The following is a 27,825-nucleotide window of genomic DNA, read 5'->3' on the forward strand; positions in this document are numbered from 1 at the left end:
GGTCTAGGGCTGACCATAGCATCTGTTTTTCCTGCCAGATGCGAAGCCTGGAGTTGATGCCATAAGCTTGGGAACCGGGTAGACCACAGGTTTTCTTTGTTTTCTCTTTTCTGAAGCAAAGAGATTAATTGTTCCCAGCCAGGAACATTTAGGACAGGGGATCAGAAAGGAAGGCACATGCTCACCCAGACAACTATAGATAGATATTTATTCCTTTTTATTAGTGGATTAGTGGAACAGAGACCTCTACTGGCCCAGTTTGAAGAGCTGCTGCCATACCTCAGCTGTGCATCTGGCTGCTGCCGAGGTCGGCTGCCGGTAGGATTTCTTACTTGCCTTTGCTTCGTCTACTTTGGAAGTTTCCTCTTGGGTGACAGGCATTTGCCAAGAAAGCTGGGAAGCAACCTTTCACTGTTTTTCCTTCTGTTTAAGAAACCCAGCATGTAGGGAGTCACTTGGTTCTGATTACTAGCACGTGAGTTTGGGGCAGTGCTCAATGTAGTAGTTGAAGTAGTTTATTTCCTTTAGGGGTGGATGAACCTTGGGCACTCAAGCATGACAGAGAATTAGGGCTTATTGGTTTTGGAGGACAAGGCAGCAGGGTGTTTTCAACCACTCCAGTGATTTCAGTTGCCTTTTACTCTCTTTCTGTTCTTCCTCCCAGCTGGTTGTGTAGTACTGCAGTGAGGATGGCTTCAGAAACCATCTCTCTTGGGTTGGTGCTCTTTAGCATCTTGCCTCTGCTGTCAGGCAGTTGGATAGATGTTGGCTCCTGTCCAGGCCATACCTGGGGTCAGTGGATCAGTGGATGCTCATATTCCTGGGTTGGGGAAAAGCTAATACATAGGTGTTTTTTTTTCTAGCAAAGCTGTCTATCTCAGCACATGTAATACAGAAAAGGGATTGGTATTTACAAGCAGGTAGAGCTGGGTGAGCCATGGTTATTCATGGAACATAAGACCTTTAAGTTCTGAGCTGCCAGTCTGGCTGCAAGCAATGGAGGCAGTAGTTTCACAGCACCGTCTGTACTGCTGAAACAGTAGCTTAAGCATCCCCTTCCTTCCTTATCCAGCCCACTCGTTCCTGCCTCTGGCATTGCTGGTAAATTTACTGGAGGAACTGCACTGGGGAATGGATCCTGTAGAGTTTTCCCACCTTCCCTTCTTTGTTGTTGGTTTCTATGTTGTTTTTCTTCCCCAGCTGGATCAGTTTCTGGTCTAGTTCATCACATGGCTGCACTAAAAACCCGAACAGCACAGTGGGTGGGAATGAGCAAGCTGGCAGCACTACCATGAAATTGCGGCCTGCGAGCCAGTAGGATTATAGAATCAAGGAATGGTTTGGGTTGGAAGGGCCCTTTAAAGGTCATCTAATCCATCCTCCCTGCAGTGAACAGGGACAACCTTATTTAACTGTATAAGGTTGCTTCAAGCCCTGTCCAACCTGGCCATGAACATTGCCAAGGATGGGGCAGCCACAGCTTCTCTGGGAAACCTGTGACAGGGCCTCACCACCCTCACAGTAAAAATTTTCAGACCCAGGGGAATTTGTAAGCTTGTCTGTCCGGGGGGGTTCCACAAGGTTCAGTCTGAGACCAGGTGGCAGAAATTTCCCCAAGGAGAACCGCAGACTTAATTCTTTTTTCTCTCCGTTTAAAGTGTGCTTCCTGGTGCTGATTTCTCCAGCAGACATCCAGAAGCACCTTAAAAATAAAACGTCAAAGTAAAACAAGCCACTGAACACACAGACCTTCCCTGAGCAAGAAGATGAGAGTGAGCGAGCAAACCACATGTGACAGATGTTAGGCATGTTGCTGAATGCAATTCTGGAAGCTGCTCAGATGCTGTGGTCAGGTGGGTGGCGTTACAAACCTATCTGGGCTAGAAAAAAGAAACATTTTTCTAGTAAATGAAACATATCTGGTAGAGAGAGCACTGAGAGGTAATAAACATGCAACAGAGAACTGCCTTTTGGGGAAATGCTTTTTTGGGGTGAAGCTGCGTCATCGTGGTGCTTTATAAGTAAGTGCCGCATCACTTCGGGGTTAGGAAGGACAAGATGTGCTTGTGGCAGGAAATGGGCATGTGAAAGAGAGCTGCTGGTTCCTCAGAGTACAATCTGAGTCCTACTATCACAACAGTCCATTTTAAACTGAACAGCCAGATACTTCTGAGTGGGCCTTTTTTCCTAGTTCCTGGATGTTCTGCATCCAGGGTTTTTTTCATGAAGCCCTGAGTGACTGTTGTGGGTACTCACTTTGAGTAAGAGTGCTTTTTGCTTGTTCTTCACTTGTCTCTTCATCAGCTAAACAGTTCAGTGCACTGAATTCCTCTGCATTCTTAAATGGAATAAAAAAATGGTTTCATAAACCAATATTTTGTAACTTTGGAGAAATTATGAGGGATAGAACTGGTAGGCAAACTAGTATTTTGTCTGATGAAATGAAGAACTGTGATATTCCAAAAATCCCTTGGCCGTTAGCCCTTCCCTGGTACAATCTGAGTGCTGAGATGATGTGATGCTCTTTGGGAAGAGACCTCTGTGGCAATGAGGTTCTTCATTAGGACATTAATTTGTAGAACACAAATCCTATGTAACCATATGGGAATACAGTTGCTGTTCTAGGTACACTGCAAGAAAGGGTAGGAGAGTACAGGAAGAGAGATGATGGGATCTTGTGAATTTGAAATTTTTGATCAAATGCAAAACATTCTCGAGGGACAGTGAACAAAAGCAGGACAGGGAAGTTACAAAAAAACCCCATATGAAATGTAAATAGATTTTTTTTTTGCTTGCATTGTTTTTGAAGTCTGATAAATGTAGAGTTTTCTTATATATGACAAACCCTTTTTCAGTCATTTAAGACAGCACATGAGATGATGGAATTTTTCCAGGCTGCCAGAGTGTCTCTCTGTCTGGAAATAGATAATTTATTGTCACATATGACCTTTCAGTAGCACATGATGGTAACCCAGGGTTGCAATCTCAAAAGACCAAAAGAAACTGAGGACACTTGGATTATGCTGAAGAGTCTGAACATTGTTGCTTTTTTACCCCATCCACAAAGACTTACAGCATTTCTTGGGTCAGATGAAGGGCGAAAGAGCAATGTTCACTTTTTCATTAGTAACCCACCAGAGGCTGGATGCCTGTGATTTTACAGGGATGCTCAGATAGATGACAGCCCATCGTTAATCTACACTGAATTGGTTACAAGTGATAAATGGGTTTTTCCAAAGCAAACAAAAAGGTTTTTCTTCTTTAAAAAGATTTACAAACAAACAGCCCTCCTGACCCCCCTTTCCTTCAAATTTGGGTTGTTTATCTCTGCAAGTTGGGCCAGGGCCCCTCCAAAGATTTGCTGGAGCTCTGGCCAAGAATGGGGAGGCCACTGATTCTCCACTTCACTGCAATTTGTTGCCTCTTTGAAGAGCAGCTGTTGCCTTTGTAGTCAACTTTTCTGGGCAAATGAGTATCAGTGGATAGGGTGAGACTTTGTCTGCAGATGGGCAGCAGCAAATTCCCTTCACAGAGGAGACTGCTGGCAGAAGGCTTGCAAGACAGAGGTTCAGCTGCTCCACCAGCCACTTCTCACTGAGAATACACAAGTGGGGATGAAGCAGAGGCATAACAGAGCTACTTTGTGTTAACCTCCTCCTGCCCTGATGTCCTTGGGAAGGATTGATCTTGCTGCCATGCCTGGCACCTACCCCTCAGTGTTTCTGCTACCCCTCTGAGCTCATCTGGAGACCAGGTAAAGGCAGAGTTTCAAGTCCAGGCTAATCTACCGCCAGTGTAGGATGGGGTGGTGTGTTGCATAGGTTTTGTCTGTGTTACAGAGAACTTACTGGGCAGGGCTGAGTCATTCCAGAGAATCACTGAGTCCTGCAAATGCTCAAGTATCTGTGTATTACCCTTCTGCCACCTTTTGTTCCTAGTCCTTTTTTTTTCCTTCATCCAGTATGTCTTTTTATTCTCTGTAATATGTCTGTATTTTCTGTAAGTTTTTCATCCAACCTGCAGCTGACTTCTGAATGGCCAGTTGTGCTGATATTCAGGGCTATTCCCCTTCGCTCCTGAGGATCTGGCCTGCATCCCCTTTGCACCTGAGTGTGTGCCTCTGGGTGGGAGGGAGGTGGCACCAGCACTGCAGGTAAATTCACTAGAGACGGAGCCAGAGCCTCGCTTGTCATGTTAGGTGCCTAAATCCCAGATGTCTGTCCTTAGAACTCTGGGTCATGTGTCACCCTGACATCTGAAGGTGCTTAAGTTCCTCAGTACCTACTTTACATGTGATGGTGCTGAGGTGTCAAGGGCTGCCCAGAAGTACTGAGCGTGACTGACTCGCTCCCATGAAACCCTCCTGTAAGCATCCCTCTGTATCACTCCTGGGAGATGCTGGACCAGATGGGCATGCTCTCTGCACTGAGCTATTTGAGACTTACAGGGTGCTGCCACTGCTGGCCTCCTCCTCAAAGAGAGCACGCAGGGCTGGTTGTTAGGGGATGCCTTTCTACGGGTCTAAATGATGAAGCAGGCAGGGTGACAGGTATACCTTTCTCACGAGGATTTCTCTTTTGCCTGGCTCAGGCATCTCTGTCCTCCCTGTATCTGGGCTTTGCAGTTGCCACTGTAGGCATGTAATTCCCCTTATCAATTGAGGTGAGAGTCTAAGTACCTGGTTCAGGCACTGCAAGTACTGCTAGGGGGTAAAGACTAAGAACTCAGACACTCAGGAATGGAGAGTATCACTCTATTATTCAGTTTGGTAGGATCTTAAATTACTGAAGCCATGGCTCTAAAATACATGCTTTCAGGCAGGTTTGGACACAGATGTATATGTCTGTATATGGTACACTTTGCTGCATAAGACAGCCCTTTGGAAAGTGACACCTGAGACCTTGCCAGGTGGCTTTACAGATTTTTGGGTTTGCTTTGTAAGGGTGCTTGCAGAAACAGACTTGTTCATGGATGTCAGGTGGTTTACACTACTGTGTTTTCATGCAGCGTTTCACAAGCACTGGACTAACGGAGAAACAAAGCAGTTTTCATGACCACTCAATCTGTCTTGACTCAGCACACCATTGTTGAATAAAGTATATATGTATTGTTTTCAGACAGCTGTAATCCCTCTGCAGGCTTCAGGGTAATTTAATCTCTTGACATGACTGTGCAACTCTTGTTATGTTTAGGCACACACATTAAGAGAAGAAAGGGTCCATTTAATCTGAAAACATATTAGCAAGTTTTCCTGCTTTCACAAATCTGAACCAGCTACTGCAGGGAATAAACTGAAAGTCGTTAACATATGATTGCTATTCGATGGTCAGAATGAAGCAGCCTCATACTTACTCCTCACCAGCAGATACTGCAAAGCCAGTTGCTACTCTTGAAGATTGTACTGACAAAAATTAAAAACTCATTCCAAATTGTACAAAATCATGCCCAGATCCTTCGCTGGTATATCTCTATTCTCTATGTGCAGTGGACTGTTGGGCACGTGGGTGAGCTGGTGGGGATGAAGGAAAAGCCTGAAGTCCTCTCACATAGATGATAAAGGTGGCGTGTCAGTGCCCTCTCCAATGATGCCTGAGGGTGCTGAAATCCTCCCCATCCATGGCGTTGCATCCCAGAGGACTGTCGCTACCTGCTCTCTTCTGTCTCTCTTCCTCCTCCTTCCAGCCTCCTGAGTCACTCCAGACAAGTGACAATGGAGCCTGCCAGCATACAGGATGGCTGGCTACTGGTGGCTGTGAACATGGCCCAGATGCTGGAGCTCAGGCTCTAAGCCTCTTCTTTTGCACAGCAGGGAGCTCCTGTACTGCTCATGGTCCCCGTGCAAAACTGTTTCCCTCCCCATCTCTAAAGGGGACATGTGGTTTCTAATATCAATCCTGAAGGAGGCTAGGATCTAGTTTCCTTCTGAATATTCCTATGGTGTTATCCAACAGTCACTGGGACATGTGATGAAAACCAAGAAGGATGTTCAAGCCTCCACTGACTCTTCCAGGCTTAGATTGAGTGGAAGTGTGAAGTTATGCATGGCCTTGACTGTCCTTTTTGAGGATGAATGGAGGAAGGCAAAGGCAAGGGACAGAGTGAGAAAAAAGCCTTTTACTTCTGTGTTTCATGGGGTGGACTGTTGCAGCTAGCAGGAGATTGTTGATTGTTTGTTGAAAAGCCTCTCTAGCCGTGTTTGCTTTGGATACCACAAGTCACTGGATCATGATGGGGACTGTGAGTCATGTTCCTCCTTGCAGTGGAAAACATGGATTCATCACTGTGGTGTTGCACTCCTTGCTCAGGAGCACAGCAGGGTGGGCTGCCCTTTGGGAAAACAGGAAGGTGGCACAAGGCAGGAAGCTTGGGGGCCTTCCTCTCCAAAGAGTGTAGGACAGTGATTCTGAAGTGCCTTTTGCTTTTCAGGCACCCATCCTTGGTTCTGGGGAGAGCTTTGGTGGAGCCTTGAAAAAGTGGCACACTGGAATTCTTGACTTCTTTGTGCTTGTGTTGCCATGGATACAGGGCTCTATTTTTGTGCCTCTTGCCTAAGTTTTGCTTGCATCTTGCAGTGCCTTAAATGCATGTTTGGGATCTGGGGTCATGGGTACCCAAAGCATTGAAGGCTCACCTTCTGTGGTCTCAGCAGGAATTTAAAGCAGGTTGGTTGTGATGATGTTCCCATCCACTGCCTCTTCCTTTGGCAGAATGAAACCAGGTGGTGGTTTCATTCAATTGATAGAGGAGTGATGACGTTGTCAGCGAGAGATATTGCAGCTCCCTTTCTTTGGCTCTTGGTAGAAGAGAATAATGCCAATATCCATCTGAGGCACTGGAGGTCATGCAGGTCAGCATGGACCTACACTTCCAGGATACTAGTGCTGGTTTTGCCCCAGAATGCAAGAGCACAAAACCCACTTTTGTCTCTCACTTTTCCTTGGACCACTCCAGGTTAAGCCCTTCTTTTTCTTTCTGCTGGAAACGTAGACATGTGATGTCTCCAAACATGAGCATGGGTATAAGCTGTCACTGGGCATACCTTTCAGGGGAGAAGGTCCTCTGCATTAGGTGCTGGTAAGTCATTAACTCCTTCCTTTACATCAGTGGCAAGAAATTTTTTCCTTGCTGAGGGACAAATAAGTCTTTTGAGCTCCTTTGGTCTGCCACACATTAACACATACCTTAGTGTTACCCAGTAAATGGTGGAATAATAATAATGTTCTTACAGGACATCTGAAATGAAGTTGTGGGATGAACCTGTCCCCATGGGCTGCAGGCTCCTGCCTCCTGTGAAAGAGCATGGGGCTAGTAAAGAGCCTGTGTGTGGTAAGAGAATAGGTTTATTTAAGGAAATAGGGATTAAATGAGAATTTAATTACTCATTTTTGGCCTCATATCTGAGCAAGAATAACATGAACACCTGAAATTAAGCACTTGTTGCATTCCAATACAGGGAAGAATGCCTCCAGTATTTGAAAATAATTCGAAGATAAATAGAATTAATACTTAACATATAAAAGAGGCAGCTAATGTTTTGACAGACAAGCCGCCTCCTCCTCAGAGCCAAGAACATGCATTACCTAAAGGAGGAAAATCCTCATTTGTACTGAAGGTTGCCAGAAGTCATAATTAAAGAACAAAATTAGTCGAGGCGAGGGTGGAATGAAGAGTAAAAAGATTGTTGCTTCTTAGACAACTGTGCAGGCACTGCAGAAAGAGCACACACAGTTTTGGTGATTTATTCTTTTCCTTTCTTGATCTCTCCTGTGTCCATCAGAACATTCACTGCAGGTTCCTTTATGTTAAAGATAAAAATACAAATGCCCCACTGGGCAAGTTGTTCTGCCATAGGTGAAATAAACCTGCTTGCCGTCTGTCATGTAGACTCTCTGATGTCTACTTGGGGGTGAGGTGGTATTTTGTTGTTTTAGCAAGTCCATCACTGGGGTCATCATTAAAATTTCTTTTCCCTCCTTTGCCACCCACTTGCACTAAGTGCGAGGGTTCGAACTAACTTGGATACAACTGCTCCTCTGTCACATTTGGTGGAAATTTCCTAAGCAGTTGCAAAGCTCCTGGGAGGGCAAAGGGAAAGGGCAGATAACTGGAGACATACAGACCCACCCACGTGCTGTATGCTTGCATAAAGCTCATTCCTGCAGGATACTAGCCTGAAATGTTGTGGAGGATTGGACTTGTTTGTGGGAGGTTTTGTTATTCTGATATTATTAATGCAGCATGCTGGCAATGCTTAACCAGATGTTCCCAAAAGGCAGGGAAGAGTAGATAACAGCAGTGCCATGGCCAGAGAAACAGTTAACTGGAAAGGAAAAACTGAGGTATTTTTCTGTTGGAGAAAAGCAGTGTCTCGCTTGGCTATATAAAACACACAGCCCTCTCCACCTTATGTGCCTTTCATAGCGGCAAATGTGTAAATCTTTTCTTCCAGAAAGGAATCCAGATGCTCACTTACTTTAATGCAAGTGAAGATAAAACGGTCATATTTTCTCTAACTAGAACATCTGCAGAAATGCCACTGAGGGATTTTGGCTTGTTGTTTTAGATAGAAAATTGCAGAAGTCCTCCCATTTTTTCCTCTTTTGAGGTTGGACAAAAAATACACCCAGCAGTTGAAAGCTGGGGCATGTTAATAGAAAAAAATTTCTCAATAAAATATCCACTACTTCTGGAGGCAGATTTATGCTATATAATCACCATTTCAAAGGCTAAGGTCACCACCAAACATGTCAACCCACCGGGATATCATAACACATAAATTACATAATCAATAGCACATGTTTTCCTCCTTTCTTTACCAATTAATGGATTTTTAAAGTAAGAAAGCTCGGCTTAGATTGTTCCAATCATGTTGGGTGGGGAAACCCATCAGAAGGAATATTAAACAAAAAATCATTGCTTAAATAATCAGTAGGAGTCTGGTGTTTAAGATGCTCACATCAATTCTTTCTTGTGCAGCATTCAGCAAGTGCACAGGAGCATCAGCTGTACTTCCAGTTCTGCTTCAGACCTTCTGAGAATTTTAGTAGTTCTTTAGAGAAATGGATGTATGCACTACCAGAAGATACTCCAGCTTTTTACTTTTTTACTTCATCTCAGAGTGATAACATGTTTCTGTGTCAATGTACTTCTCCTCATACAAACCATTTCATTATCCTATACCTCCTCCACTCTTCTTGCAGATTCTGATTAGAACTTTCTAATTTTGAATGGGATTAGGGCCAGGGGATGAGATAGTGAGTGATTTATATCAGTTGACGGGATATTTCCTGCTCTTACTGTGGTGTTTTCATATAAATTAGGTATTTCTTTGTCGAGGTAATGGGAGTTTGCACCTGGCTCAGCTCTTTACACTAATTATTCTTCCTATCTATTTACTTACTAAATTATAGGTATTTTGGGCTGAATTGTGAAACTCAGTGGTCACTTGTAAGGATAGTCCCATTTAATTAGTAGGCATACATACTTGAATAGGTGCTTATCAGTGCAGCTTGGCTTAATTTCTGTTGAAAACTCCACCTGTAGTCCTTCGAAACTTTTCGTTTTAACTTCTGTAGCAAAACAAAATGAAAAACAGAGACAAATGTTGAAAACTCCACCTACTACCCAGAGCAGCATAAGCACTGTTCCATGGTGTTGATACCTGATCACATCACATGAAAACATGCTTTTGAAAGTGCATAGGAAAGAGAGTAAAGCACAGGCTCGTTTTCGTGCTGGATTTCTTAACTGCTGCAGGCTTGGCTTTGTCACCTTCACTTTCAGCTTAGGATTTCTTGGATATGCAGTTAATGTTCTTAAATGAGAGAAAGAGAAACCAGACTCCCCAGAGCAAACCATTTCTGGGTTTGTGTTATGTGAAGGACCTTCCTGAGTCCCACTATAGTTCATCAGTGACTTTCCAGAATGTATTTCCTAAGGTGGCCAGAGTGACCTCAGGCAGAGATTTCTTCAGACTAGCTTCTCTGGAGTGATCCCTTGAAGGAAACCTACACCCTGGTAGGTTTTGCTGTCAGCAGAGGTGAGACTCGAAGAACCAGTTCCTGTTCCAGAGGGACATATACTCTCAAGGAATAGTATGTTCCTTTTGTGTTTGTCTAGCAGTGGTTGGCCACTGCTAATGGGAGAAATGCTGTATGGTGCTTGACAAAAGCAAGGCTAAGCATATGAGGTTAGTGGGTTTGGAGGCATTGCTTCTCTAGCTGGTTGGTTGGTTGGTTGGCAGCTACTAACCTTTTGTGAGCTAGAAACTTTGGAGAGCAGAGAGCTTGGGAAGACAGTCCCCTCATAGTTTGTCCGTTTTTTCCCCTTACCCCTGATTCCAATGAGACTTCTTCTTTCTTTCCGTCATGATCCAGGCTCATGGACGAAGGACACAGGTGGAGTTTTCAAACCCTAAAAAGTCTCCCCTGAGCCTGCACAGCCTCAGCTTATAACATGGCTGATTTGGACAAAATCACACAGGGGCAGCAGGAAGGCCAGTTTTGACTGTACAAGTGCCATATTCCTTTTCCAGCTTGTGGACCCATCACAAGATCCCCCCACACTGCTCTTTTCATATGTATAGTCTGTAAGAGGGCAAAATGTGTTTTTCCCCTAGCCTTGTGCTGTGAAGCTACTGAACCATTTTGCTGAAGCCTTCCCAAAAACCACTTAGCCTGGGGCAGACAGCATACATGGAAAAAATCCAGCCCAAACAGCTGAAATATGGCAAAGTTGAACTCGAACTGAAACACATTCTTCTCATGGAAAAGTGTTGGATGACCTCTGATAGGCAGAGTCCTCCACTCCACCTAGCTGAGACGCACAGGCAAAGTATACATACTGCTTACCATCCGTGCTCATCAGCTCGGGTGTATGTACTCCAAGCAGCAAATTTTATGTATAAAAACATACCCTCTTCTCTATATACATGCTGCATAGCTCCCTGCTACGCAGGATTCCTGGCCGCAGATCAGTTGCATCACTCCCCTGATGTCATCCTGGCATATACCACCTCCAGCATTCTTCTCTGCCTGGGCAAACTGTATAGTCCAAGACTGTTTTTTCTTTCTTTTTTTTGTTCCCTTTCTTTTTTTTTTTTCCCTGGTTGGTTGCTGCCACTGCAGAAAATCAAAGGCAGCCTCACACATTTGTCTCTGTTTTTCATTTTGTTTTGCTACAGAAGTTAAAACGAAAAGTTTCGAAGGACTTTCTTCAGTACAAGTGAGGAAGCAGCTGTTGACCATGAAAAAAAGCCCCTAAGTTTGTGCTTCCTGAGCTAGGAAATAGCTGCCATTGCCACCACTACAGTTTCTATAGACATTTCTTGTGGCTTGGGAGATGACTTGCTCTGACACTGTGGCACACAAGGCTGGGGGCTGACACCGGGGTGGGGATGGGAGACTGGGCAAAGTCATGTGGCTGTGACTCACTGCGAGTTACTTTTCAAAGCGTTTACTGAGACCGTATGTCCAACAGCTCGTGCCAAGCCCTGTATGAAATCTACCCTGTGTTATAGTTTCCTTGAAAGAAGGGTGGAAGGAGCAAATGCTGTGGGTACGTTGATCAGCACAGCCTGTGGAACGGGTGGCTGTGCCACGAGGATGGCATGTTTTGCTTTTGTGCAAGTCAAGAGGGCAAAACTGCTGTTGTCCATTATCACTGTTAGCACACAGTTAAAAAGTGTTCTAGATAAATGGTACTTGGTGCCACAGGTGACCTTTGTGCTGCATGTGCACAGGCAGAAGGTCCCTGCAGGAGGTTTGGCAGGGCCTCCTGCAGTCAGGGCCAAGTCATTCTGGAAATGGGCTTTACAAACATTTCCTCCTCTTTGCACAAGCACAAACACAGCAACATAGGAAGGGTTGCTCTCGTTTCCCAGTTTATGCCCACTTACTTCCCCATGTGGGCATCAGCGCTCATGGGCTCCCATGCCTCTCTGCCAGCACTCAGTGGGGCCATGGTGTCGTTACATGGGGTTGAGCACACACTGACACAGAGGGTGTATAAGAAGGTTCATAATGGCAAAAACTGGATCTCTTAGTGTTATCCTGTGATAATGAGAAACAAGCACATAAGTTGTGACAGATAAATCAGACCTTTTTGGTGCCTGAGGCATTCACTTGCTGTGACTTCACAGCAGGCATTGCTTAGCTTCATGCGCTTGTCCTCATGACAGTCCTTTGAAGTCTTTATTTATAGTGCAGGAGTACCACAAAACATAAGCATTTGCTGCTGGTGGCTGGGAGCCAGTTGTCTTGAATACTTCCTGGTCTGGGGAGTAAGATTTCCCTTTCCCTCACCATGGTCAGAGTGTGGTTCTGCAGTGTGGCCTCTCCACAGCTGCTCAGGCTGGTCTCATCAGCCTTGCCTAGGATGACATGGCCTTTTTCCTTGTCCTGGTCCACTGCTGCTGCTGAAGTGGAGAGGAAGAATGGTCAGGGAGACTGGGGCATGAGGTACATACCCTTCATGTGGCATGAACAGCCTTAATGTCATGGGTTTCCAAGTGTGTGTGTGGCTGTGAAACCCATGTCAAGAGCTGTGTAGGTATTTAAGGTACCTCCATATATTATGTTGGGTGTCTGAGCTCCATTCAGTGATGCTTTGTGGCCCTGTATGGCAATAAGGCCACAGTGATGTGGGACCTGCTCTGAGGGCCAAAGACTTGTTGCCTGTAGGTTATTTTTGAGGCTATGAAAGCAGTGTGCTGCTGGACAACACTTTGAGGGGCAGTTCTCATTTGCCCTAGACTGGTGTTTTACCTGTAGCCTATTCTCTTTCTTACAAGCAGGAAGAATCTGCTTGCAGTAGGGTATGACAGAAAAGGGGATATAAGCACAAGTCTCAGAGACATGATTTGGTGTAGTGTGATTTAGTAACTCCACCACTGCCACACCTGGAAGCAGGAAAGCAAAGAGAATCAGCTGTTTTCATGTCTCACTTTTCTTCTGCTCTGCCCATGGGACCTGCCTTTCTTCAGAAGATGCTCCCTGCACGCCGGGCTCAGCAGGTGCTTTTCACCTTGAGGTTCTGTGACCCACCTGGTGGGAAAAACACTTGCCATTTTCCATGGCATTTCTGGTGCGAGACAGTGACTGCCACAAAAGTGCCGCTGAGGGGCTTGGGTTGGCTGTCCTTTCTGCACTAGGGTAGCACACAGCAGTGATGACCACCTGTGCAGTGGTGGTCAGCCAGGCCCATATAACCGATACAGCTTACATATCAGCACAAAGTGTAGCCTGGAAGCACCACACACACACTCGTTTAACATCCTTCCAGCTGTCGCCCAGGATACCAAGACATGCCATGTGAGGACCAGCACCACCGGCACCAAGCTTTGTTTCACCTTTCACTATATTTCCTCCTTAGCAAGGAAATATTTCTCTTGAAACTGTAGTTGCATAATGAATGTACATTTGCTGAGATAAGGTTTGTGGGAGAGTTTTGTTTCATATACCGCTGAATACACAGCTGAGCATATTTCTGAGTATTTCTTTTCTCTCTTTGGTGGGGGCAAGGAGGTGAAGTGCTATGCTGTGGAAAGGAGAAATAATGTAGTTCCTTTTTTTCTCCCAGGAGGTCCTGGTGACAAGTCCTTGAAGGACGCAGAAGTAACTGCATGCCAAAGGAGCCCAGGAGCCCAGGTCTGGGAAACCTAACCCAGGAGCCTTTTCTGGAGAATGGGGAGAATGCAGAAAGAAAAGGCTTTCACATAGGAAGTAACACATTAGCAGGACCAGAAGACTGTGTGGAGGAAAGGAGGAAGCTGAGGGGTTGCCGGTGCATTTACAAGCTGTTCTGAACAAGGTGCTGAACTTCTCAGGAAGCCATTTCGGGTTAGCCAATGATCCAGTGCAGCCCTGCTTCTGGCTCTGAGACAGCCTGGATGGGCAAGGGACAATGCCCTTTCCCTGTGGTTTCCCATGCTCCCTCTCTGGCCGGCCAGTTTATATTGCTGGCTAATTGGGAAGGAAAGTCATTTCCTCCTTAGTTTTCCCTCCCCACATGCTTACAGTGAGTGTGGAAGTAGGATTCTGGAGTCCTTCCTTTCTTCTAGGGGCTGGGATCCTGGACCCATGTACTCAGGCTGAACCACTATGGCCCTGGATGGAGAAGTAGGTGGGGACAAATGAAGTAGCAGGTTGAGAAATCTTTTTTACAGAAAATGGGGGAAGGAGGTGTGTGTGTGTGTGTGGGGAGGCAGGTTACCAGCCACCCCACTGCAGCAGACAGTGTGTTTTCATTGTGATGCAAATATCTTTATGTAATTTGGGCCAGGTTCAGGTTCACCCAGTTCTTGTGGTGAGAACTGAAACCAGGATGTCTTCACTTTTGCTCACAGCTCTCAATGCTCTCTTCTTTTGCTGCAATCCCAGAGCTTGTTTAGTGACTGGGCTGCTTCTGTGTCTCTATAGAGGGGACATCTGGTGGGGCACATCATCGACCTTACTCAGCGAGGCAGTTGTGCTCCTCTCCACCTCTCTGGAGGTTTTCTTGCTCCTAACTGCTTCTTTTTTTTCTCCAGAACAGGCTGGTGGGATGTGCCTGTGTGCTCCCACATGATGCTATGAGGTTTTGAAACCTGGTTTTGTTCAATCAGAGCTGCTCACCCTAAAATTAGGCTCACACCATCTGTGGCACCTGCAAATGTAGAAACCAGCCCCATAATACCAGAGTGCAATTGCCGAGACTCTGCACTGTACACCAGTCTGGACAGCTTTGAAAATAGTGTCTTTGCTTCTGGGAAACACGATATACAGATTTGAACAGGAAATTTACTGCCTTCTTACTCAAAACTTGACTCCTCCTCACCCCCTGCTAGCAGTGAGCCTGTAAATGTTTAGGTCGCCTCACTGTTATCCTGTGTAGGGTCTTTGTTCCTTGTCTCTCCCACTTATGTTGACCTAGCCCCACTTCTCTCCCCGCACAGCTGGCATTAAACTCTGGGGGCACAGGGCAAAGGCAGAGTCTGGTCATTTCTTGCCTGCCCCCCTTGGAGGGGCTGACTTTTCCTGCTGTCTAATGTGGATTAGTGGGGCTCCCTTCCAGTTTTGGGCCTTGGGCACTCACCTTAGTAGCTCTCTCCTAAATCTAATTCTGTTCCGCTTTGTCCAGATTATAATGCTCCCTGGAATTCATTTTAAATGGAGAGCAGGGTCAGGGGAGGCTTCAGGGACAGCTTGGATGCTCTTAGGGTTAGGGCTATGCTGAAGGCACTTCAGGCCCATAGAGTAGAATTGGCTGCTAAAATCATAGTGGTTTCCTGAGATGGCTGTTAAAAAATCACCTTCAACAAGCTCAGCTCCCTATGGTCTCTGCTGTCCCTCCTAGGACCCAGGCTCCCAGGCTGGGCTTTGTCCATGGCTGCTCCTCCCATGCCAGCTCAGACCTAAAAATGTCCATCCCCATCAGTGGAGGGGTCCAGCCCTTGCTATTTCTTCATCCTGGCCCTATTCCTCATGGTTCCCGGCCCTGGCCCTGACACAGCAGGCAGCTCAACCTGCCTGGGTTCAACGCTCATCCAGCATTTTTGGTACATTGGGTGGGGATGGAGCTCGGACGAAAGGGTGCAAATCTCAATCATCTCTTTCTTTGAAGGATCTATTCCTGCTTTACGGACTCACAGTCCTGTAAGGCAATTTGGTTTCCTTGCACTTAAAGGCAGCTGTTTCTGGTGCAAAGTATGGCAGCTGTTTTACACTGCACAGGAGAGCACTTTAACAAAGAAGACCTAATAATTGTGCTTGGCTGAATCTGTGAGGGGAATTTAGGTGGAGGGAATGTAATTATTGGAGTTTGGCCAGGACACTGGGAGAAAACACCTGTACTCATGACATGTGCTGTGAGATAATCATTTGCAGCAAAGTGTGCGCAGTAAAGCAGTCAGAGTCGCAGTAAAGCAGTAGGTCACTATGCTGGATGTGCAGTGTCGTGAATAAAGTCCTCCTTTCTCTCTCCACGGGGAATGGGGTTTTAATTCTTTGTACATGACAAGTGCATGAGCCAACCATGTCCTTTAATAGGCACTCAAAGAAAGAGGTAGTGGCCTCCTCTAATTTCGTAGGGTCCATGGGGAAGCTGTTGGCAAGTTCTTCTGAAATAACTCTGGTTTCCTGGGCTTTGGTTTCACGTATAGTTAGAGAAAAAAGCAAAACTGAAATCTTGGCTCTGTACATCCTGAAACAGTAGGGATGGAAGAATGTTTCTTCATTAGGACTGGCTCTCTTCCAACCTGCCCCAGAAGGGGTAAGAGGCTGAGTTCGGGTTTTGAGGTGGCAATGCTCAAGATCCTGAGGTTCTTATGGGTGAGGTGCTAAGCGAGCTGGTCCCCTGGCCAACCTGAGGCTGAAGTCATGACAACACCTTCTTTGTTTTCTCAGTTGTGTTGTACCATCCCTAGCCCTTAAGCAGTTCCAAACCCAACTGATGTTCCAATTTTACCATCTTTGTTGACCATCTTTTGCCCTGCAGAGTTATTTTCAAGGTTTGTCAGATATGAAGATTCAAAGCTTATCAGAGAGGAAACAAAAACATTTTCATGTTGTGTTTTCTCAGTGGCCAGCCTGAGAGGGGTTGAGATCTGTGACCTAACTCATATGGATGTGACTCATACCACACTACAAATGAAAAATGAGTGTAGTTGATACTGATCCTAAATTTGACATCTCTTTGATCAGCTTCAGGATTAGCTTTGCCTGACAGCATTCATTCTTGGAGCTGGGCTCCTTCTCAAGGTGAACTATAGCATTAAATGATCTCTTAATAAATAAAAGAAGGACGAAAAATTCCTACAGGCTCACTGCCACCACTAAGAGTGCAATTGACTTTTGGACTGGACCACAGAATTGCTGTGAGAATGAGGAACTGACTTTTTCTTATGGAGGAGGAAGTGCTGTGTTACTCAGAGGGCATGAGGCTACAAAAAGTGGCACTAGTTCTTGGAAACAGCACTGCTGGTTTTGTTTGGTTTTGTTTGTTTTTTTTTTTCCCCAACAAATCCAGGAATATTTAGGGGGATTTCCAAAGAGAAGAATTGTGGCTGTAAAGAATGGGGCCTGTTCCAGAAAGATAAATCAATCTCTAAACACAGGTATCCTCTAGAGGAATAATGTTATTTTCTCCCAGCTATTAATGAGATAACTATTAACCCCAATGAGAATGATAAGAGGAAGTTCTTATGATGAAACGTTTACAAACAGGAAAACCCCACGGCCTATCTTCTTAGCACCTAAAGCAAAGTCTAATTTTGCCTGGGGGAGGTCCTTATACCAAGTTTGGTCTTTTTTGTTTGTTTCAGCTCTTGAGAACTCCAAGGTTTAGGTGAATAGGGGGCATCAGGGAACCCATCCTCAGCCAGGGATTTGGAGTGCAGAATCCCTGATGCACTTGGAGACACGGCCCCATTACTCTGTGCTGTCAGTTCGCAGCTGGTTAATTTTTATCTTTGTTCCCTTTTGGGAGAACTGTGTCTGATACCTGCCACGAGAGGCAAGAAAACAAGTGTGGTTCTTCCATGTTTGCCTAGTAAATGCTGAGCAACAGCAGCTTGGAACTTCACCGTTTCTTGGAAGCTGTTTCAGTTTCCAAGACTGCTTGTTCTTGGTGATCTGCTGCATATCTCTGAGGCACACATCTCCTGTGCTGTATGTAAATCTGCAGCAATACATCCTAGATTCCTGTAAGCTCATACCCCCCCCCCCATTCGATTAATAGAAACCCTGAGTTCCTTTTTTAGCTTCCTCTACTGACCACAACTCACGTCATGAGTGAAGTCCCGCCTGCCATGCTGCCTGCCAGCATGTGTGCATATGGTCTGCAGAACATGAATACAGCAAACCACTTCACAGCATTGTTGTTTTCTTTTGCTTCTTTTACCCCCCCCCCCTTCTCTCAGTGGAAACTATTAAAGACCGAAAGCCTTTGCTAATAAAATTCACACAGCTGCTGTTGCTGCAGCTGAAATCCTAACACTACAATAGGGATTTCCAGGCATGGCTGCCCCCCTTGCAAAGTGCACTGAAGACGGCAACGCGTGGAAAACCATTGCAAAGACATGTCACTGTGTGTTAGCCACCAAACCTGGAAATGAACTAGCCTGTGAGGCTGTTCTCTGCAATCACTGCAGGCTTGAAATTTCCTCCCTCGCTCCTGTGCTGCCCTTCCCCCAGGCAGAGCTATGGTTTGGAGAAGCCAGGTTCAGATGCCAGTTCTGTCCTGAAGGTGGGGATAATAGAGTTCACCGGAGGCTCACATTTGGCCTGTCAACAGCTGGCCATTTGTCTTCTAAGCTTCCAGTTGCCTGATAATGAGACATTGTAATGAGAGTGCTGACACTACAGTGAGGTTCTGCTGCAGGGCAAAGGCAAGGGGGAAGAAGACCTCCACTCTTGCTTTCCCTCTTCTCCCAAACAAAGTTCAGAATGTTTGAAAAGCCACATGTACATAAAAATTAATTTGCAGGTTCAAGATTTGATCAATCCAGAATGAGTGCTTGGGAGGAACTTCTGGCTGTGCTACAGATACATTTTCTGGTGGATCCAGCCATGCCAGGCTGGATAGTCTTTGTAGAGTGGCAGGCACCTCATCTTGGGCAGGAGTGCTTAAAGGACAGAAGAAAGGTTGATTTCTGTGAGAGTCTCTGTTTCTGGATTTCCTCCCCCTTTTCAATACAAGCCAGCATTTATCTGTAGGTTTCCAGAGGAAAAGTAACTTCTGAACTCGTACCTTTGATGCAAATACAGCTTGAGTAGTGGTAATAGAAAACTCATGTCAGGATACTCAAGCCGTCAATGTGCAGACATACATGTAAGACTTCCAAGTCACAAGACTTTGATTTTTTGTATGTAATCATTTGTGCCAGTTGCAATAGGAGTTGCTCTAGTTGGCTTGTACTAGTAGAGTTTGGGCAGAAAAATCACTGTGGGAATATAGAGAAGCTGTTGTCCTGTTTCAGGGCCACCAGAGCTTTCACAGAGCCTTGTTGAACACTGTGGCTGACAGCCTGCTTTTTGCCCCAGGTATGAGATGTGGTCTTGCTGAGCCATGGGGCAGGTCTGGATTTATGCTAGGTGTCCTCTGCTTCTTGTGGTGCACAGTTTACTTTATCCTGATGCCCAAAGCCTCATTTTACCTGCCAGTGGTGGAGCAAGAATGAGCGAAGGCCATTTGTAGCAACAACCTTATCTTGGCAAATCAAGGTAAATATGCGGTTTTGGTCTAGCATTTACCTGTGTCTGGTAAGAGGTATGAAAGTGCAAGACAGTGTTGCCTTTCCTGATATTTTGCCTGCTTTTAGTGTTCTGGGACTAAGAGCCTTCCCGCTCACCCTCTAGAGAGAGCACCTGCCAGAGACGCTGTAAGCACTGCTGAGCCACTCAAAGTCTTTCAGAGCTGTCTCCTGGTCTATTCCACTCTAGGTTAATGCAAGTGGTTTAAACATCTCATTTTGTCACAGGTGCTGCCTATCTGTAAGAACAGTTAGTCATTTAGAGCACATATGTAATTTTCTGACATGGTGCCCCATTTCAGAAGAATGCAGCACTCTGATGCAGCCAGTGGAGTGTGTCGTGGCATCACTTAGAGGAAGGAGTAGTCTTTAAAATATGTCCCTGTTCCTGATGATTTGTGTTGTTATAAAATAAATAACTCTAGGAAAAAAAAAAAGAAAAAGTAAATATCCCCTCCTTCTCCTCAGTAGTGTTTCTAATTATTGCCAAATCTTGTCTCTGAGCATTTTGCTTTGGCTGTTAGGAGCCACATGTTCAGCAAGATACTCCTGCAAGGCTTAAGGCTTCTGCTCCTGAAAGTCAGAAATGGGATGTGCTGGCTGGGGTCTGAGGGCTTGATCCTGCAGCTCTTGTTCACATGAAGATTTTAGTCTTGCACCTGTACTGGGTGCAGTGCAAACTCCCTTCTCAAAGCATGATTTGAACAGGGTCTTATTCAATGCTTGGCCTGTCACTGGGTTTATGGGTAAAGGGGTAAAGGGAAAAGAGGACTAAGTGAAAAGAGGTATCCATTGACTTCTGCAGGAGTAGGCTTCCTTGCTTGGCTATAGACTACTTGTTCCCCTGATTATCGCCTCCTGACTTGTGAAGTTCGTTGCATGAGTTTGAGCTGGTCCTGACAGATCCTGTCACCATCTTCCATCCTTAGCACAAAAACCTCACGTACAACTTCAGAGCAGCTGTTACTTACTCACTTATTTATTTATGAGCGTGTTGGCTCGATTCAATAAAATTTGTTATTAAAAATTATAGCTGGCTCCGGGTTTGCCTGTTCAAATTTGCTGCCTGCGGGCCCTGCTCCCTGCCACTGCTGCTTTTTCACCAGAGAGATGGACCATGTTTTCTTCTCTTGGCGAATGGTCCCTCTGCTCCCCCAGCCTGCTCCAGCCTGGGTGTAGAAGTTTCTCCTCCAGACCGAGATCCATATTTCTGTGCCCATTGCAGGTCACTATCCCTGCCTGCTCATGCCCTAGCCCCTGAAAGCCCCAGACATTTTGATTCCCAGGACCAGTTTCTGTTTTCCCGGGAACAGAGGGCTGCTCAGGTCAAAACATCTGAGCTGAATGGAGAGATCTGTCACCTCTTTAGGCCTCGCTTTCCTATTGAGGGAGAGGGCAGAGGTTTATTGCACCTTCTTTTCAGCCTTTTAAGCACAAGCTTCAGGCTGCTGACAAAGTGCTATTTGGCTTACTGCTAACCTGGCAGAGAGCGAGCCCTGTATCTCTTATTTACAGCTGCACTCCTAATTAGTTAGCAACAAAAATACATAATAAAATACAGCTTGTACTCAGACGGGTTATGGCTAAGGCTAAGATGAGATATGGTAAGGTAAAAAACCTCAAGACTCTGAGCCATGCTGAAGGTAAATCCCACAGAATGCAGAAAATTACCTCCACCCTGGGAAAATCAGACATTTTAGGTGTTCTCCATGCAGAAAGCTGTGAAGGTAACACATCAGAGCCAAGACTAGACAAACACTCATAATGTGTACATAATGAAGCCTCTGGATATTGAACAGGCTGGAGCTTGAATCTTTCCCACTGTGGCAACTCCTGCCTAAAATGTACATATGTGATGATGAAGCCAGAAGATTCTCTATTTTTAAAATATTACTTTAAGACAAGATTGACATCTTTTCCCATGTATATAAATAAATGCATGTGATATACCACCCTTGGATTCACTGTTCTTCTGTCTGTTGCTGGGTGTTTGCTAGGAGGATATAGTGAATGCAGAAGGACCCAAACACTCATGCTTTTAACCTCACACTTCTACTCAGCTTGGAGACTCACAGTAGGTTTGTGCTGATAACATCCCAGACATGTCCTATGGCTACATAGGTGCAATACTCTCAACACGGGGCTGTAAGTATTCCTACTCTTTTCTATTAAATCAGCCTTCTTCCATCTTGCTTGCTGTGACTTGGCTTTCAGGACATCTCAGTCCTTGTTTTTTTGCCAACATGAAGTGCCCTTTTGAGTTTTACCCTATTGTCTTGCTGGGAGGGTGTTCATGGAGGCTGGTAGCATTCTGGTGTTGAGTCCTAGTGTTGAATCCTACCTCTGCCTCAGGGGACTTTGGCCCATTTCTGCCAGGTGAGTATGGCTTTTGGGCACTCAAAGCTGTTTTTTCTCAGCCCAGAAACTGAAGCACTTGTATTTTAGCCTTAGCTAGTCTTTAGATTGGAAACTGTGTGCTAGTTGTCTCATTTCTGGATGAGTGCTCAATATATAAAACTGCTTTTGCACTAGATTTCTTCTCCCACGTTCTCCACTTTTTCTCTACCCCTTCAAGCAGTGGGGACCCAGTAAAGTCCATAACTCAGTGCTGTGAATCCCATCAGTCAGCAAACTTTCTGCTGAGTTTTGCAGTTTGCTGGAGTGTGCTGGCCTGCCTCGTGAATCTGGCCTGCTTCGCTGAGTCCAGCTCACCAGCTCAAGAACAAAGACCTTATTTCTTCTTGAGGCCCTGCAGAACGTGGTCTAGGAGTCCGTGGGATGCAGTGATGTGTTGTGGTCTCTTTTTTTCTTGATTTTTTTGATTTTTAACAAAATTATTATTCTTTTTTATTCAAGCGTTTTCCAAAACACAAGCTAAACAACCTTTTTCATTTTTAAATTAGTTCTTTGGTGTGCCTGAGTGAGTCACACTGATAGAAGAGCTCAAGGCCAGTGCTGTGCCAGATACTTGCCCTCAGCATGAGTACTGCCTGTAGATGGTCCGTGTCACTGCGAATGAGACCTATCTGCCCTTGCAGGTGAGCCAGAAAAAAACTGATCATGGATATTCAGAAAAAAGAAAAATAATTAAAAGTCTTCTGCTAGCTAGACTTTTCCTGTAGCTGTAAAGTGCAAGAATTCCCTTTTCATTAAAAGTAACTCTATTTCCCGAGCAGTGCCTCCAGGCATCTCCCCCATACAGATAATCATGTAGAGAGCTGGTCATGTCTGAGGTCTCCAGCTGGGAGAGTCTTTTGCTTGGAAGGTGCTGGGGCAAGAGCAGTCCAGCTGGACAGCAGTCAGAGGTCATTTCCACCTGATGGCAAGCTTTGCAAGCCGGTCTGAAATAGCTTGGTTCTTCCGCAGGTTGTTTTCTGTAGATTCAGGTTTCTACACCGTGAAAGCTACAGTCAGTAATAACAGTGTTTAGCACAGTCTGGGTTCTCTGGGCCTGAAAGCCAAACTTTGCTGCCCTGCCTAAACAAGGGTTGAGCTGAATGTGGAGGCAGTGTCTTTAAAGATGGGGTTTTTTGGATAGGGCTTTGAGCAATCTGGTCTAGTGGAGGGTGTCCTTGCCCATGGCAGGGGGATTGGAAGTGGATAATCTTTAAGGTGTCTTCCAACCCAAATCACTCTGTGATTCTGTGATTCTGTGTTTTTTTCTGGTGCAGAAGACAGCAGTAGCACCAGACCAGAATCAGACCATGCACTTGTGTCTGCCACAGTTTGACTCCAGCCTGCTTTGGCAGAGCAGTCCCAAGGGAGTCCTGTGTTCCCTGCTTTAACTTCCAAGGAAAAAAAGGACAGGACTCTCTGTGAGAAGTCTGATGAAGTTGGCTGCTTTAGGATCAGAGAAATGTTGCTCCCCTTGTCCCCTGTTGAGCTTTAGCAGCCACTGTGGTTAGGGCAGAGATTTCATCCCTAATCCGGAGAGATGCTGTGTAGGTATGAACACTGACAGAGACAGAGCAAAGTTGCATCTAATTCACCTTCCTCTGGATGAGGCCCAAGGGAGCAGGTGTGCTGTAAGGATGAGGAGGTCTCTGAGGGGAAAAATCCCCTAAAAATTACAGAGGAAATATACATGGAAAAATTACAAAGACAGCAAGAGATTAATTAAATTACCAGAAACTTAGAAAAATAGAAAAAAAAAAAGAAAACAATTGGAGTATTTTTCCCTCCTTCTTTACAACAGCTGTGTCAGTATCTCTCCTTTCCTTCCCCACAGCAGTGTGGCCTCCTCTGTGAGAGCTTCAGCATGAGGCATTACACTTGAGGCAAAAAGACAGCCATCAGTGAGAAAGCCTAGAAATAGCCACTGCAGACTATAAGATTTCAAAGCGAACAGAGAAAAGATGGTCCCCAGACAGGGCAATCAGGCATGGCTGGGCCGGGCCACCCAGGGAGGAAGAGAGGACATCCACATCCCCCCTGCAGCCGCTCAAGGGCTGCCGCCAGTGGCTGCCTCAAAGGAGATGGATGAAAGAGGTGCAGACCTGACGTACCCATACCACAGAGTGACTGCTCAACCTAACAGGGCTGCTCCTTGTGAGACATGGCTTTCCCCACTAGCGCAGAGAAGCAGCAACAGCTGGGCAAAGGCATTTCTGCCTTTAGTCAGTGTCGGGCAGAAGCTGCCTCTGAAAGACTCATCCTATGAGCTGGTGGTAATGTGGCCTTGATTAGAAATGGGAGGCTTTCAGGAAGGATATGTTAAAAAACCCACAAATATAACCAAAATGGAGAAAACTAAAAATCCTAGTGGGAAAGGTTGCAGGAATAAGCAGGGGCTTGCCTTGGGGAAACTTGTTTTGGTCTTTATAGTTTAAGGCATATGAGCATGTTTCCTCTGCTGACTGCAGAAAATCCCCATTGGCTGAGTGCAGAAAATGCCCCTGTCCTGCAGCGCAATGTGTTCATCCTCCTCATAGCCCTCCTGCAGGCCTTCCACTCATGCAGAGCAAGTCTTCTGCACGGTGTGGCCACTCTCTACTACTTATCCCTGAACATCTCCTTCTGCTGACTGCTACTCCCACTGCCTCCCATCTTTCTTTGCAGGAGGGGCCTGTAGCAGCAATCTACAAACTACAAACCAATAGTCCTTTCTTATCCTCCTCTGCCCTGGGATGTGTGTGGTGGTAGTGGCATGTTCCTGGCATGTTACCCACTGCTCTGTGTGCAAGACGTGGCCCAGGGTGACCAAGCAAATGAGGGGCCACTGAGCTGGGACATCATCCTTCCAGAGCGTTTGCACAAGCCCCCAGCTTTTGCATGAGTTCCAGCTGCCAAAGCCTTGCCACAATACTGTCTTCCCATCTTCTTCTGCATCAGCTAATGTCGTAGGGCTTCAAAATCTGAGTCCAAATCATTGGTTATTGAGTACTGTTCCTGCTACAGCTGCTACTCCCTCTCCTTCTCCAGTCTTTTATTTCTTCTTCCTGGCATGGGCTTAGGTGGGCATGCATGACTTACGAGTTTTAATTTCCTGTGGGAAACATTTCTTGTGGCCTGCAGGTAGGTGCTTTGTTATTTTTCCTTCCCTACCCTGCCTCCCCCATTTGGTCTTTCCTTAGCTTTAGAGCTTTTCTGTGCTACTGACTGGCCCTTTGAAGATCCTGAGCCCCTTTGAATCTCATTTACAAAAGGGGCAATGGACACATAGGCATGTGTGTGTATGTGTGCATTGCATGTTTTTGTATCTCTGTGGTTAAAGAGAGGCGTATGTGTACACATACATACATATACATCTATAAATATATATACATAGCTTGGGCTTTGAAATACATCATGTCCTCACCCAATTTTTTCCATTTGGGATCCCAAATGATGCATTTTTTTTCATTTCACTCCAACTGACAGATTTCCTTGGCCCTTAGGATGTAGGGTAGGACTTCATGAAGTCATCCTTACCCAGGATTCTCATGGTCCACAGGGCCTTTAAACATCACTTATAAAGTGAATGTGTAATCATGGCCATCTTCAACATGTGTCCTGCTGCACTCAGGGTCCTTTCCAATGTTAGAGATGAGTGTGTGCTATTCACCCTGAAATACCATGTATTTAGCTGGGGATTTTTGAGAACAGTTCGAAAACACTTGACCTAGGTTGAGTAAAAGGCTTAAATGGCTGAGATTTCTAACCACTCACAGAACTCAGTGCATTTGGGGGTTTTGCTGAAAACCAAAGCTTTTCCTTTTCCTCACAGTTCTTCCTTGCTCATTTATTAGCTGCCTCTGCTTGGCTACTGCACAGAGCCACATCGTGCTGCACAGATGCTCTCTGCTCAGCAGCCCCATAAAATCCTCATTTTCAAATGAGCCGAGCATCTGGACAGGTTCCACTGGCTTTCACCTTATTATCACAGGGCTCCCGCTCTAGCCTACCAGCCAGACCCACCAACATCAAAGACATTGTGTAGATTCACACTAGATAAAAGCCTGGCCCACCCCTCTTGGGATACACCCATTCCCTACCCACATAATGCCGCTTTCCCACCGGGCTGGCTGTGGGGTAGGGGTAGGGTGGGACCATTGCTCAGCATGGCAGCCTCTGCCCACATTCCCTCTCTGCTGGAGGCACCCAAACGCTGCCTTGGCCCCAGGCCGTGTCTACAGAGGGAACTTCATTTGCTGCCTTCTCCTTTGCAGGCAGCAGCTGCTGATGGTGCCATGGGTGCAGAGGAACAGGCACATTTGGCTGCTGTCACAGGCTCTCTGGGCAATAAATGCCACATGCTGCAGACAAGGCATAATGGGGTCTTTTTCTGCGCCCATCAGGGACCTTTTGGACAGTAGCATTTTCCTATGGATTTGTGGGAATCCAGCATGAAGCATCTGAAGTCCTCTTTGGGCCCTTTTTTCACCCTGCGGGTAGGAAAATTCCAGCAGCCCCATTCTCTGGCCTGCCTTGCATCACCTTCATCTCCCAGGGTAAGGTGACTCGCTCTGCTGCCAGCTGGGCTACAGTTGTTTTGGGGAAAACTGAGAGCTCTCCTCTCCAGATCTCTTTCCCGGGTACAGGGCTTCTCTGGATACAGCCTCCTGATGTTATTGAATTGGTTTAAAAAGGCTGGACTCTGCTGGGTTTCCTGTGAAACGAGATCCTGAAAAAAACAGTGGCTGCACCTCTTCCAGAAAGGCCCTGCTGTCAGCAAAATGCAGCTCGGAGTAGTGGGGCAGCATCTCTATGTGGTATAACAGGCTGCCTACATGCTGGAAAGGTATGAGTTTGCACAGCTTAGCTTATATAAATTGAACAGCAAGTGCCAGCACACTGCAGTCATATGAGAGAGCCCAAAAGGTTTGAAGTGTTGCAGAACAAAGCTACTTTTATGATTTATACACTTGCCAGACAACCATCAAATTCTTTGCTGAAACTGGAGCTTCCCTGGTAGCACCACGAGGGCTGGCCAGCCTGCGAGGAATTCTTGGCATCAGAGCAGCTGTCCCAGAGTGGTACAAAGAGCTTTGCCAGTGTGAGATGGAGCTATCAATAGGATGTCTATCAGGGCAGGCAACAAATGGGCCGCTGGTCTTGGCTTCTTCCACCTCACCAGCCCCAGTGTGTGTGATACACAGTGGTAGCAGCCTCCTAGACAACTGTCATAAGATGTCTGAGCAAGGTGTGGTAGCCACTGAGCAGGCCCTGTGCTTTGTAATGAGCTCTTGATCATCTGCTTCACAGAGCTGAGTGGCTGGAGCAAGGGGAGAAGCTTATGGGGTGTGATGTCTCTGTGCGTAGGCTTTGGGCTGTCCATGGGACATGGTGTGCTCAGGAAGAGGGCAGGAACTGACCCCATGTTGCAGGACAATGGTGGCCACTGTTGGTCCTTCCTGAAAGGGCAGAGGTAGCTGGCATGTGGGCAGTTGGTAGCAGGAGGCCATCCCTATGATCTGTAATCCAGGGGAATGGTATGGAGGTCAGTCTTATGAAGGGTTTGATCACGTTCAGTGTCATGCCAGGCTCTCAACTTTGCTGCACTTCTTTTCTGTGTGCCCAGCGAGGAGGTTCTTAGGTGTAACCTTTCTCAGGTACCATTTGCTCCTGCATAAGCCAGTATTTCATTACTTTATAGCCAGATGAATCATCTTTATAAAGGCAACAGGAGAGGTGAGCACTCCTGAAGTTTTGCCTGTTGAGTGAACTTTGGCCACTGTGCCCATCTGTGTGCACGGCTTAACGGTAGGGGCTTGTGCATCAATGCTTTCCTGGAGGTGGGTAAGAAACACTAGTTAGAGCCTTCAGCCCAAAGTCTCTTTGCTAGTGCTAAGCTTCTAGGCACTGAGACGTTATTTATTTGGAGAACAGCTCTTATTGCTGCTGTTTTGCCAGAAAACATCCTCTGGTTTCCGCTGGTCTCTGAGCCCGCGGCATTAGAGATTATTTTCCACATTTGTTTGCACATTGCTCTCATTAATGCTTCCAGCAGAAGTCTGTGGGCACTAAAGGAAGGAGACAGGGCACAAAATCAATGGCAGGCAGGCAGGCAGAAGGATGCGGCATGTGAAAGCCCTGCAGGAATGTGTTTGAATATCACCATAGAAAAGGTTTTGGAGGTTTTGCAATGGCTGTAATGGTACACAGCCATGGTGGGGACT

General features: G+C 46.0%; 1 long non-coding RNA gene across 1 annotated transcript; it reads left to right on the forward strand.

The window, feature by feature from the left end:
- The first annotated feature begins 168 nt into the window (after positions 1-168).
- On the forward strand, positions 169-27,362 carry LOC133281165 (uncharacterized). The gene is made up of 4 exons (XR_009747405.1): positions 169-602; positions 13,579-13,809; positions 22,132-22,266; positions 27,303-27,362. It is a non-coding gene; the product is annotated as an uncharacterized LOC133281165 (long non-coding RNA).
- The last annotated feature ends 463 nt before the right edge of the window (positions 27,363-27,825 follow it).

Source organism: Pezoporus flaviventris, unplaced genomic scaffold (assembly GCF_033815535.1).
Source record: "Pezoporus flaviventris isolate CSIRO_AGI_PZ_B2104156 unplaced genomic scaffold, CSIRO_AGI_Pfla_v1 ptg000096l, whole genome shotgun sequence".
Taxonomy (NCBI): Eukaryota; Metazoa; Chordata; class Aves; order Psittaciformes; family Psittacidae; genus Pezoporus; species Pezoporus flaviventris.